Source organism: Thalassophryne amazonica, chromosome 22 (genome assembly GCF_902500255.1).
Source record: "Thalassophryne amazonica chromosome 22, fThaAma1.1, whole genome shotgun sequence".
NCBI lineage: Eukaryota > Metazoa > Chordata > Actinopteri > Batrachoidiformes > Batrachoididae > Thalassophryne > Thalassophryne amazonica.
In genome coordinates, this window is record NC_047124.1 from 23,373,748 (window position 1) to 23,385,901 (window position 12,154).

Here is a 12,154-nt window from a genome sequence, read left to right on the forward strand (position 1 = left end):
AATTTGCTGAAGCAATTGCTTCATTTTTTGTCCAAATGTTTTGAAAAAGTAAATAGTTTTCTGAAGGGGTTGTTTCAATAACATTTTTGAGCATTAAGAGACAATGAATCACATTTTGGACCGCAGACTTCCCCACTGGTTACAAGCTAAAGTCTTCCAACACAGTGTTTGAAGTGTCTTAATACAGTGTCACTTTAATGAAGCAATTGTTTCATTTGCTATTTTGACCATTTTTTAAAAACAATATTTTCTAAAATAATTGTTTCTTTTAGTGTTTACAAGCTATAAGTTCATTTAGTGCTTCAAACCTTTTAAAACTGTGAATCATATTCAAAAACATTTACTTAATTTACAGTTTGAAGCATTTTGAAACCATTTTCAAATATCCTTCCATTTGCCTTAGATCAGAGCGCACACTCGCTATAAATGACAACCGTAAACAGGCACACGGGAGAAACTGCCTCCTAACGAGAGCCTGTAATGACGTGAATATTAAATCTAGAACGGTACTCAGGAGAGCAAACAAACTGAATGTAATCGTTATTCTACAATATTAGCAACGGTTTGCTCGCCGCCTTCTCACAGGTCCTTTGGACAGTTTTCACCATACTTGGTAATGGAGATGAAAGTCGACCTCAAAAATCGTCCTCAAAGGGTGCATTTCAGCAAATATCAAGGTCACTGAGGGCAAAGGTCATCGATGTGTTCAAAAATTGCCAAATGTCAGTCATTGGTATTAAGGTCGTTAGGGTCATAGCACCATCAATTTACACCAAGCTTGGCACATATACTCACCGGCCACTTTATTTGCTCCACCTATTCATTTCCTTGTTAACACAAACAGCTAATCAGCCAGTCACATGGCAGCAACTCAATGCATTTAGGCTTCTAGACGTGGCGACGACGACTTGTTGAAGTTCACACCGAGTATCAAAATGAAGAAGAAAGGTGGCGTGGTTGTTGGTGCCAGATGGGCTGGTCTGAGTATCTCAGAAACTGCTGATCCATTGAGATTTTCACACACAACCATCTCAAGGGTTCACAGAGAACGGTCCGAAAAAGAGAAGACATCCAGTGAGCATCAGTAGTGTGGATGAAAATGCCTTGTTGATGTCAGAGGTCAGAGGAGAATGGGCAGACTGGTTCAATGGGCGACTGCGTGATGCCATCATGTCAACATGGACCAACATCTCTGAGGAATGTTTCCAACACCTTGTTGAATCTATGTCACAAAGAATTAAGGCAGTTCTGAAGGCAAAAGGGGGTCCAACCTGGTACTAGCAAGGTGTACCTAATGGGCCATAGCCAGCATATGCTGACAGCCCCGTTTCTACAGAGTGGTCCGAGTCGGTTCGATACGGTATGGTACGGGTCGGAATGATAGATGTTGACATGCATGTCATTAAGTGCGTGTACGCTGCTGAACGGCCTCACCCCTCCACACGGAGGCCAAACAGAGTAATTTAACAATTTTTAAAATTTAATTTCATTGTTATCTTGGTGAATCCTGGGATTTATTTATTTTTATTTGCTGAAGGTTTGGCTGATGCCTGTGATAAACACTAACATGAATAATGAGGTGCTGTATTAACTTTTAAAATAAGCTAATTTTCTTGTGGCACAAAGCACCAGTGTTCTCTGGTTGAGGTAGAGAAGCGCACAAAACACAGAGGGACTTCTTTTAAAATGCTACGTTTCTTCAGCCATGACAAGGAACTAAAGTATTTTCAGATGTCTGTGGATACGCTTTCATCAGGCTGTGATGATGAATCCGACTGAGATGAACGGGTAAGAAAACACTTTATATTTAGTCCTTGTGTGAGTGGCTTAAATATTTGAAACAGTCTGAACTGTTCACATGAGGACTGCTGCTTTCAGTTGTTGCACAGCAGCAGGTTAGTGCCGCCTTCTTGTAACTGGTCCATAATTTTGGGACTCCAGCCAAAAAATTGGTACAGTACTGGTTGGTTATTTTGGTACCCGTTCCTAAATCTGGATGTGGAAATGCACCATACGCCATTATACAGTAGCTGACACATTCAGTAAGTTCTGTGGTCGTCTAGAACACCTTAAATACATTTGCATACATGAATATGCATTGGAGATCATTTGGATCAAAGGTCAGATTTCCATCAGGTCATGAATTGTGATGTTCACAAGGAATTTGAAATTACAATTTGTGAAAGAGCAAAAAATTTTTAAATATTGTCTAGGTTCACAGAGACAAGGCCACAACAGCGGCTGACAGAACTCCTGCATGCACCTCATCTCTTTTCACTGAGGAATTGAACAATGGCTCACAAATTCACAAGTCCGCCTTTGACCGTGGTGCATGCTGGGAAGTGATATGCAACACTTCCATTCTATTATAAATCCAAAGCCTGAAAAATTTCAATGCATTATTGTGCAAATGTTTTCTACCCCAGAACTGTGGGGGCGCTGTACATTCCTTCAGTTGTGTTTACCACATTTATCAGAAGAACACACTGTTAACAGTTAGCATTTAACAGCAACCATGTCAGCTTACTATGTTTTATTACTTGTTAGCAGAAGACGTAGTCAAATGGATAGACGTTTGTGAACATTTAAACAAACATTAAAAATGCTGTCCACCTACTGGGTTAAATAATTTTCTCAGTTTCTGGAAAAATAGACACTCATTCCTGCCCCTCAGTGTTGACCGGTTTCTTCTTCTTTTGTTTACCAAGAAATTCCTCTTTGCTCTGGCTACAGTTTGACCCACCTGGCCTGTTGGTGGCAGCACTGCAGCAATAAGCAGGTTTGCTAAACATCATTAATGACAATGAAGATGATGATGGCGGCCATTTTTAACTTTTCATGGTTTCATGTTGGAAATATTCTCCAAAATGTGACGTTGTTTTGCATTTTAACATATATTAATAAAGTTTGTTTTCTTGTTTAGGAAACATGAAAATATGCTGTTCTCTGTTCTAGCACAGAAAATTATATTAATGGGTGATTCTTTAACTACGGGCACTATTGGCCTTGTAAATGTAATTTCCACCACACCATTGCCTTACAATATAAAGCACCTTGGGGCAACTGTTTGTTGTGATTTGGCGCTATATACATGTGCTCTGATGTCACTGTTTATCTCCATAGAAACTACCCAAACAATCTTTCATACAAACTGTTTAGGGACATTACAGTGTTGTGGTGGAAATTACGGCAATAGTGTGGGACAACTACATTTTGTTTAAAAAATCACAACAGTTGTATGACATTGAATACCCCAATTGTTTTGATTATGTCACTGATATTTTATTCAGAGATATTTAAAAACATTAGAAAAAACGTTTTTTTACCATTCATTTTTATCATTGAAGATCAAAAGTCTGGATGTGGGACAAGCACAAAACGGCAATATTTGCATATAATGATGCTGAAAAAAGGTGAAAAAGTCATCATAGACTACTAGAATAAATTTCTTAAAACACTTTCATTGTAAAGATAACTATAAAAGTGTGAAATTTCCCCTTTTTTTCTGTTTTTCATACAATATGATCAAAGGACATAATAAGTGCCCGTAGTCTAAGAATCACCCTAATATTATATATTGTACAACAAACATTTTGATTCTGGTGGTTATGGCATGCTGTATTTATAAAACCAGTCATTATTTATACTCTGTGCGGTACACAAAGTTAGAAAATTCTGGCTTTATTGGAATTCTGCGACTGCAACACTTCAAGGAGGATGCAAAACCGTGGACTCAATTCTTCAAATCCTTTATGTACTACAGATGGAAAATTATGGAAATTTCAGTCTGAAAAAATAAAACCCTAACCCTAAAACTTTTCGTAATGCTTACCCACTTAAGAGAAAGTAATATGCAATACTGCCAGGCAGCTGAGACGTTTAGTTTAGTTTTGAAATCAGAACTGCACAATGCCCCTCCAAAACAGATTTGGATCTGGAAAAGTCCATTTTGGGAGCACAAAAACTTCAGTTTGTCGACCTTCACAGTACTCACCCACGGTGACCCATTCAAAAGGGGGAGAACAAACATCGAAGACTGAGCAAGATCAGGAAGATCCATAAATGCCACCTCAACCCATATGATCCAGAAGATCCATGATGTGGTCCTCACAGAAGAGTAAGTGAATGTGACATAGCCGGTACTATAGGCATTTCTCAGGAGAGTTCATTCGGTTCTGACCGAAGAACTGGGAATGACTAAACTTTCAGCACAATGGACGTCAAGGCTTCTCACAGCCGTTCAGAACCACGAGTTTCCAGATATCCAGGGACAATCTTTGGCTTTTTGAGGTAGATTCAAATAACTTGATCTGACAATTTGTGACCACGGACCAGACTTGAGTCCATCACTTCGAACCGGAGTCCAAACAACAGTCAAAGCAATGGAACCGCATGTTGCCTCATCTGCTGGAAGGTCATAACCTCTGTCTTCTGGGATACTGAGGGCATCATAATGGTGGACTATCTCCAGAAGGGACAGACCATCACTGGGGCTGATTAGGCTTCCCTTTTGTGACAGCTGCAGGAGAAAAAAGCAGGAGCGGCGTGGAATGCTCCAACGAGGTGTTCTGTTTCACCAAGACAATACTCCGGTCTGCATGTCGGTCATCACAATGGCTGCCATTCATAAATATAGCTTCAAACTTGTTCTGCACCCACCTTAGTCCCCTGATTTGGCTTCTTTGGGCATCCATCTGTTTCCAAACATGAAAAAACCTCCTGTGAGAGTGGTATTAAGGCATCGCAGCGACACTGAAAGAAGTCTGTAGACTTACATGGCGATTATGGTGAAAAATAAAACATTACATTAATTCAGTTGTAGTTTATTCTTGGTCGGGCTCAAAACTTTTCAATCACCCCTCATACAATCATAACTGAAGGAGATACAGGCTTCGATGGCTGATTGGAGAAAGTTTACATTACGCAACATTTCTCTCAACTATTTTCTTAAAAATAACATGAAATTTCTGGTATATGGGAGACTCAAGCCTAGGTTGGAGACCCTCGTAGCGTATTTTCTTATACAGCATCCAATAACAAACCGCCGTGATCATACGCCATCCAATGAGAAACCCCGGTGATTATCACGAGATGAAGATGGACGTCGTGGAGTCCAAGCGGAACATGAATGGCAAACTCAAACGTAGGGTTCATGTGTGACATTGGGTAGTTTGCATAACAGTGGGCACCCGTCTATTAGCAATTCACGATTTATGTGTGATACTGTATCAATAGCAACGGCCTTATATTGACAAATTAAATTTACATTATGGAGATTTATTTTTGCTCAAGATGACTAGAATTGTTTTCCCCCCTTTGTAAACCGTCACAATAGAGTCCAAATGAAAACATCTTGCTGGTCTTGCAGTGTCGAGGTTTCACTTCTAGAATCTAACATGTTGATATAACGACAGACAGCAAAACTTTTTTAATTATTCGCCCCTTTGGACTCTTTCAGTTCATCTAAAATCTGTTTGTCCTTTGGTGAAAGACAAACGTGTTTCTCCCACTTCACACGGTTCCATTTTTCTTCTTCAAATGTTGCTTTCTGTTCGTTCCGCTGACTGTTATTAACCTGTTTCCTTACTTACTGCCACGCAGCGAAGATTATTCAATAAAAGCTTCCGCCAACCTGGAATATGTGCTTGTGTTTTGTTTCGGCACCATTTTGAGGTCCGACTGTGTTTTCAGGAAAGCAATATCCAAACGACGGCGAGCCAAGGCAACAAAGGGCTCTAATTGCTATATTGGCTATGACAGCCTGTCTCTTTTCTTTCGACACTAACACACTCCATCAAGCCTTTTCTCTTTCCCTACTCCACCTCCCATCGTGCACTCAACTCCCCTCTTCAGTTTGTCCTGTGACAAAAGCAGAAAATGGACAACTGTACCTTCCCCGAAACCTTTTCTAAAAATATTTTTAATTAAATTTAGTTCTTTATATCAGGTTGCGATGGCCTCATTTTTTCATGGTCCCCGCTTCTAAATGCTGGAGGTCACGTACTTATTTTCCCTTTCAGTCATGCCGGTACAAAAGAAATAAAATCTGTTATTTATTAGGATATAAAACTTGTTCTTTCAGGAAAATTAAACCTCAGGAAATGGATGATATTGAATTTTTTTTCGAGATGATGCTCACTTCAACCCATTGTCTCAGTCTCCCGCGGGACCTGGACAGTTACACGTCGCATTTAAAACTCGGGTCAATAAAGGTAATTGATAAGCTCTCATAATGATATATAGTGATGAATCGAGGATGGATGTGGGGCGATCAATCAAACTGCCCCGGAACCATAAATGCATGGCTGTACGTGTAATCAACTGGGAACACATATAAACCCGTTGCCCATAGTAAATGTCAGCTGCGGTGTTGCGGGCGGTTATTGCTACATCGCTTACACTTTATGAGCAGCTTCTCAGCTCAGGCAGAAACGGGGCAGCACCCCCCAGTGGCCTTGGCACAGATTGCTGGCCGGCGCGTTAATCGAGCCGAAGGGGCAAATCATAACATCGGTCGCAAGTTAGGCATCAAAAACATAAAAACACAAAAATCAAATATGAGATGGACATTCAAACCTATGCAGCTAGGTCTTCAAATTACAAATGTACCCCCCCCCCCCCCCCCGAACACAGTGGCGTGTAAAAGTCAGGCATGCTTAATGCAACTAAAAGTTTTAAAAACCTGCTAAATATGTAATCATACTGAAAAATTCAGGGAGGTGATAGTCAAGAGGTTAAAGTGGTGGGTTTGTGACCAGAGGATTCTGTGTTCAAATCACTCAGGGGCTCTTGGGCATAGGTCCTTAATCCCCAAGTTGCTGCCAGTATGTAGTGAGCACCTTGTGAGATTGTACGGGTGAATATGAGGCATTACTGTAAAGCGCTTTGACAAGAAAAGTGCTATATGAATGCAGTTCATTTACCATAACATTTGTCCGTCTGTTCACCTACTTCTCCTGGGTCCATAACCTGATTTCCACCAACCTGCTATTCCTTGGGTAAACTAAATGCTTTAAACGTCTAGCGTTTAGTTTACCCAAGGTCAACGGTGTCAAAGTTTTGATTTTTCTCTCCGACGGGCACCAAAGTTTGGCGCTGCCAGGTCAATCCTAGGGGGTTGAAGGTCATGTCTGTCTGACGGTCTGCTCCTCCTAGGTCTTTTTGCTGATTTCTACAAACTCACTGAAGGTAGAATTATCCTTAAAGAATTAATTTTGGAAAACATCAAGAAAGTTGATTTTCAGCCTGATTTGAACCAATGCGGCACACTCTTCAGTGGAATACAGTCAGACGATCAAGTCATTTGGGTGAAGGTGAAGGAAATTAGGGACAATTGTCAGATTGCTATTTTCATGCCCACAGGTACCATTACCTCATGTTTAAGTATAATGTGCGAGTACTATTCAAGTTTAACAATACATATACATCAGGCTAAAAACTATAAAATTGCAAATGTCTTTTCAGTGATCCCCAAAAGTTTAAAAGAAATTCTGATTGTGCGGTAGCATTAAAACTCTTGAACACAGGAAACTTAGTAATACAGTAGTGTTCAGAATAATAGTAGTGCTATGTGACTAAAAGATTAATCCAGGTTTTGAGTATATTTCTTATTGTTACATAGGAAACAAGGTACCAGTAGATTCAGTACATTCTCACAAATCCAACAAGACCAAGCATTCATGATATGCACACTCTTAAGGCTATGAAATTGGGCTATTAGTAAAAAAAAGTAGAAAAGGGGGTGTTCACAATAATAGTAGTGTAGCATTCAGTCAGTGAGTTCGTCAATTTTGTGGAACAAACAGGTGTGAATCAGGTGTCCCCTATTTAAGGATGAAGCCAGCACCTGTGGTACATGAGAGGGGAAAACTGATACGCAGGTGCAAAAAATTATAGGCTGTTCATCTACAACGATCTCCAATGCTTTAAAATGGACAAAAAAAAAAAAAAAAAAGACGTGTGGAAGAAAACGGAAAACAACCATCAAAATGGATAGAAGAATAACCAGAATGGCAAAGGCTCACCCATTGATCAGCTCCAGGATGATCAAAGACAGTCTGGAGTTACCTGTAAGTGCTGTGACAGTTAGAAGACGCCTGTGTGAAGCTAATTTATTTGCAAGAATCCCCCGCAAAGTCCCTCTGTTAAATAAAAGACATGTGCAGAAGAGGTTACAATTTGCCAAAGAACACATCAACTGACCTAAAGAGAAATGGAGGAATATTTTGGGGACTGATGAGAGTAAAATTGTTCTTTTTGGGTCCAAGGGCCGCAGACAGTTTGTGAGACGACCCCCAAACTCTGAATTCAAGCCACAGTTCACAGTGAAGACAGTGAAGCATGGTGGTGCAAGCATCATGATATGGGCATGTTTCTCCTACTATGGTGTTGGGCCTATATATCGCATACCAGGTATCATGGATCAGTTTGGATATGTCAAAATACTTGAAGAGGTCATGTTGCCTTATGCTGAAGAGGACATGCCCTTGAAATGGGTGTTTCAACAAGACAATGACCCCAAGTACACTAGTAAACGAGCAAAATCTTGGTTCCAAACCAACAAAATTAATGTTTTGGAGTGGGCTGCCCAATCCCCGGACCTAAATCCAATTGAGAACTTGTGGGGTGACTTCAAAAAAGCTGTTTCTGAAGCAAAACCAAGAAATGCGAATGAATTGTGGAATGTTGTTAAAGAATCATGGAGTGGAATAAGAAATGAAAAGTGCCACAAGTTGGTTGACTCCATGCCTTGCAGATGTGAAGAAAACATGAAAAACTGTGGTTATACAACTAAATACTAGTTTAGTGATTCACAGGATTGCTAAAAAAGCAGTTTGAACATAATACTTTTGAGTTTGTAGCGTCAACAACAGATGCTACTATTATTGTGAACACCCCCTTTTCTACTTTTTTTTTTTTACTAATAGCCCAGTTTCATAACCTTAAGAGTGTGCATATCATGAATGCTTGGTCTTGTTGGATTTGTGAGAATCTACTGAATCTTCTGGTACCTTGTTTCCCATGTAACAATAAGAAATATACTCAAAACCTGGATTAATCTTTTTAGTCACATAGCACTACTATTATTCTGAACACAACTGTATTTTGACTCTACATTAAGAGCCATATTGAAATGTGTTGCTTTGTGATTTCTTATAATTGCTAAAATAAAGACATACATGATTCAAGTAGCACCAGACCTTGACTTTGGAAGTGAAACAAAATGGACAAACCAGCTAATTTCATGCTACATGTACCATCAGTTACATCTGCTCCTAATTTCCTTCATGAATTCCATGATGACATTATTCCCTCCAATACATCCAGACATGGCTACTGGGTAAAAGACAGGTCTATGAAATATTATGAGTGACACAAACTTGCTATTTGTATTGAACGAGTCCATCAAAATGAACCAAATCCATTGATCCTCATTGATCAATTTTCTATTGATCGTTTTTGAAAAATTTAAATATTTGTGATTTTGAAAACTTTTTTTGTATTCAACACCTTACCATCAGGTTAACCTTTGACACAGATTTTACAGTATTTTTATGTCAGTGATGATTATCAGCAAAAAAAAAAAAAAAAAAAAAAGTTTTTATGATGTCGCATACTATTTTAATCAAAATCACTTGTCAACTGAATAGTTTCCTTAATGAAACAGGAAAAAAATTCTTACATTTTATTTTGGATAGAAAAGGAAGAAAAGCAGTGTTTGGACATTTGAAGGTTCTGTTGACACACATCTGGGGTGGTGTGTGTGTGTGTGTGTGTGTGTGGGGGGGGGGGGGGGGGGGGGGGGGGAAGACAAGCTCCATCCAAATTTGAAGATGTATTTAAAAAAAAAAAAAAAACTCTGTCCTGTACGGTATGTGACAAAATACTACACTCTAGTGGTCAGTCAATACACTGCCGTAGAAATGTAATAAAACAAAATTAACTTTTAATGTAGAAAAAAAACAACCCTAAAACAAATAAAAAAGTACACGGAAATAAACATGGAAATATTTCAAAACATCTTCATAATCACAGTAATGTAAAAACCCCTGACAGACATGATATTTTCAACTTATACTGTTCATAATACATTCAGCAGTTCAAAAACTGCAAAAAAAAAAAAAAAAAAAAAAAAAAAAAGTAAATACTTTGGCATCACTTGTAGCTTATTCACATCTTCAACAGCAATTTTTTGCTTTGTTACGCACCGATAGGATTACAAACTCAGTGTGCAGTTTGAAATGATAAAAAGGCCACACAGACAATCTGCTCAGGGTGTAACAATACACACCACATTATGGTAATCGTATTGTGGAGCCTGTATCAGATCATATCAAAACTACAAACTGTGGTTCATTATCAATATTAAACTTCTACAACTATTTAAATTACTGCATAATTCATTTGAACACTGATATAATAACATATTGTATTGTGATACTTACTGAATTATAACAGGTGCATCGTGATGGGCACGTCATAACATGCGCCAACTCCTGATGGGCGTGTCATCATTGAACACAGTACAATGGCATACTGTATTGCAATACTCATCGAGTCATGACGAGTGCCTCGTGGTCCACACTGACTGATGACAGGCTGAACACAGAGTAACACAGCGATATCCATCGACTCATGATCGGCACATGGTAGCAGGTGCATCGTGGCAGGACCGTCGAGCTCTGACAAGTGCGCTGTGACCCGTATCAAATTCTAATAGGTGCATCGTGGCAGGTGTGTCGGGTCCTAACAGGCGCATCATGGCAGGCATGTAGAGTCCTGACAGGCACATCGAGTCCTGACAGGTGCATTGTGACGTGTGTCAAATCAGGATAGGTGCGTCAGGTCCTGACAGGCACATCATGACAGGCGTATAGAGTCCTGACAGGTGCATTGTGACGCGTGTCAAATCATGACAGGTGTGTCGAGTCCTGACAGGCACGTTGAGTCCTGACAGGTGCATTGTGACGCGTGTCAAATCATGATAGGTGTGTCGAGTCCTGACAGGCACGTTGAGTCCTGACAGGTGCATTGTGACGCGTGTCAAATCATGATAGGTGCGTCAGGTCCTGACAGGCACATTGTGGCAGGTGTGTAGAGTCCCGACAGGTGCATTGTGACGCATGTCAAATCATGATAGGTGCATCGGATCCTGACAGGCGCATCATGGCAGGCGTTGTAGAGTCCTGACAGGCACATCGAGTCCTGACAGGTGCATTGTGACATGTGTCAAATCATGATAGGTGCGTCGGGTCCTGACATGTGCGTCAGGTCCTGACAGGCGCATCGTGGCAGGCGTGTAGAGTCCTGACAGGCACATCGAGTCCTGACAGGTGCATTGTGATGTGTGTCAAATCATGATAGGTGCGTCGGGTCCTGACAGGCGTATTGTAGCGTGCATCAAATTGTTGCAGGCGCACGTCGAGTTCTGACAGGTACATTATGGCACTCGTCTTCATTGGCACACCCTTGTATCTATTGAATCTTGAAAGGCAAACTGCTACACTCTTAAAAACATTATCTGACATCATAGAAACACTGCCTACAACAGCGTCCACTTAAAAATTTATAGTGGTACCTGCATAATAAACTAAAACACATAAAATCACAGTATATAAGCAAAAAATATTGTAAAACAACATTTGTAAATAACTGCACACGTTCTCCATCTTGGTGGACCTCAAAAGGGTTACGAAATTTGCCAAAGTTGTCCAGTGCATGTGCTGTGCAGCAAAACCTTTGTTCACTTCTAAGAGGTCCTCCTCTCTCTGACCAAGACAGTTTGGCAAGGTTCAGTGGATTCTCCAATACAGGAAGATGAGAGCTACTCTTAAAATTTATAGTCATCCCCCCACATGAGGATTTCTATCCGAGCCAAAAGGTGGACAGATAACACGTTTACCTGTTGAGTAAACAGGACTTAGATTATTTTCAATGCTACATTTCCTGCAGATGGGAGGTATTTAAATCCCGTAGTCATCCAGAGCAGCGGAGAGGAGTTTGTCCCACGCGGTCGGTATGACGTTTACTGGATTTTAAGCAGCTGTTTTCCAAGAGAATGCTAAAGGCCAATGCCAACGTCTTTGCACCTCGGAAAAAAACATGAATGTATTACTTACTGGTTTACTAGCGCGCACACGTGTTTGCAAGAGGG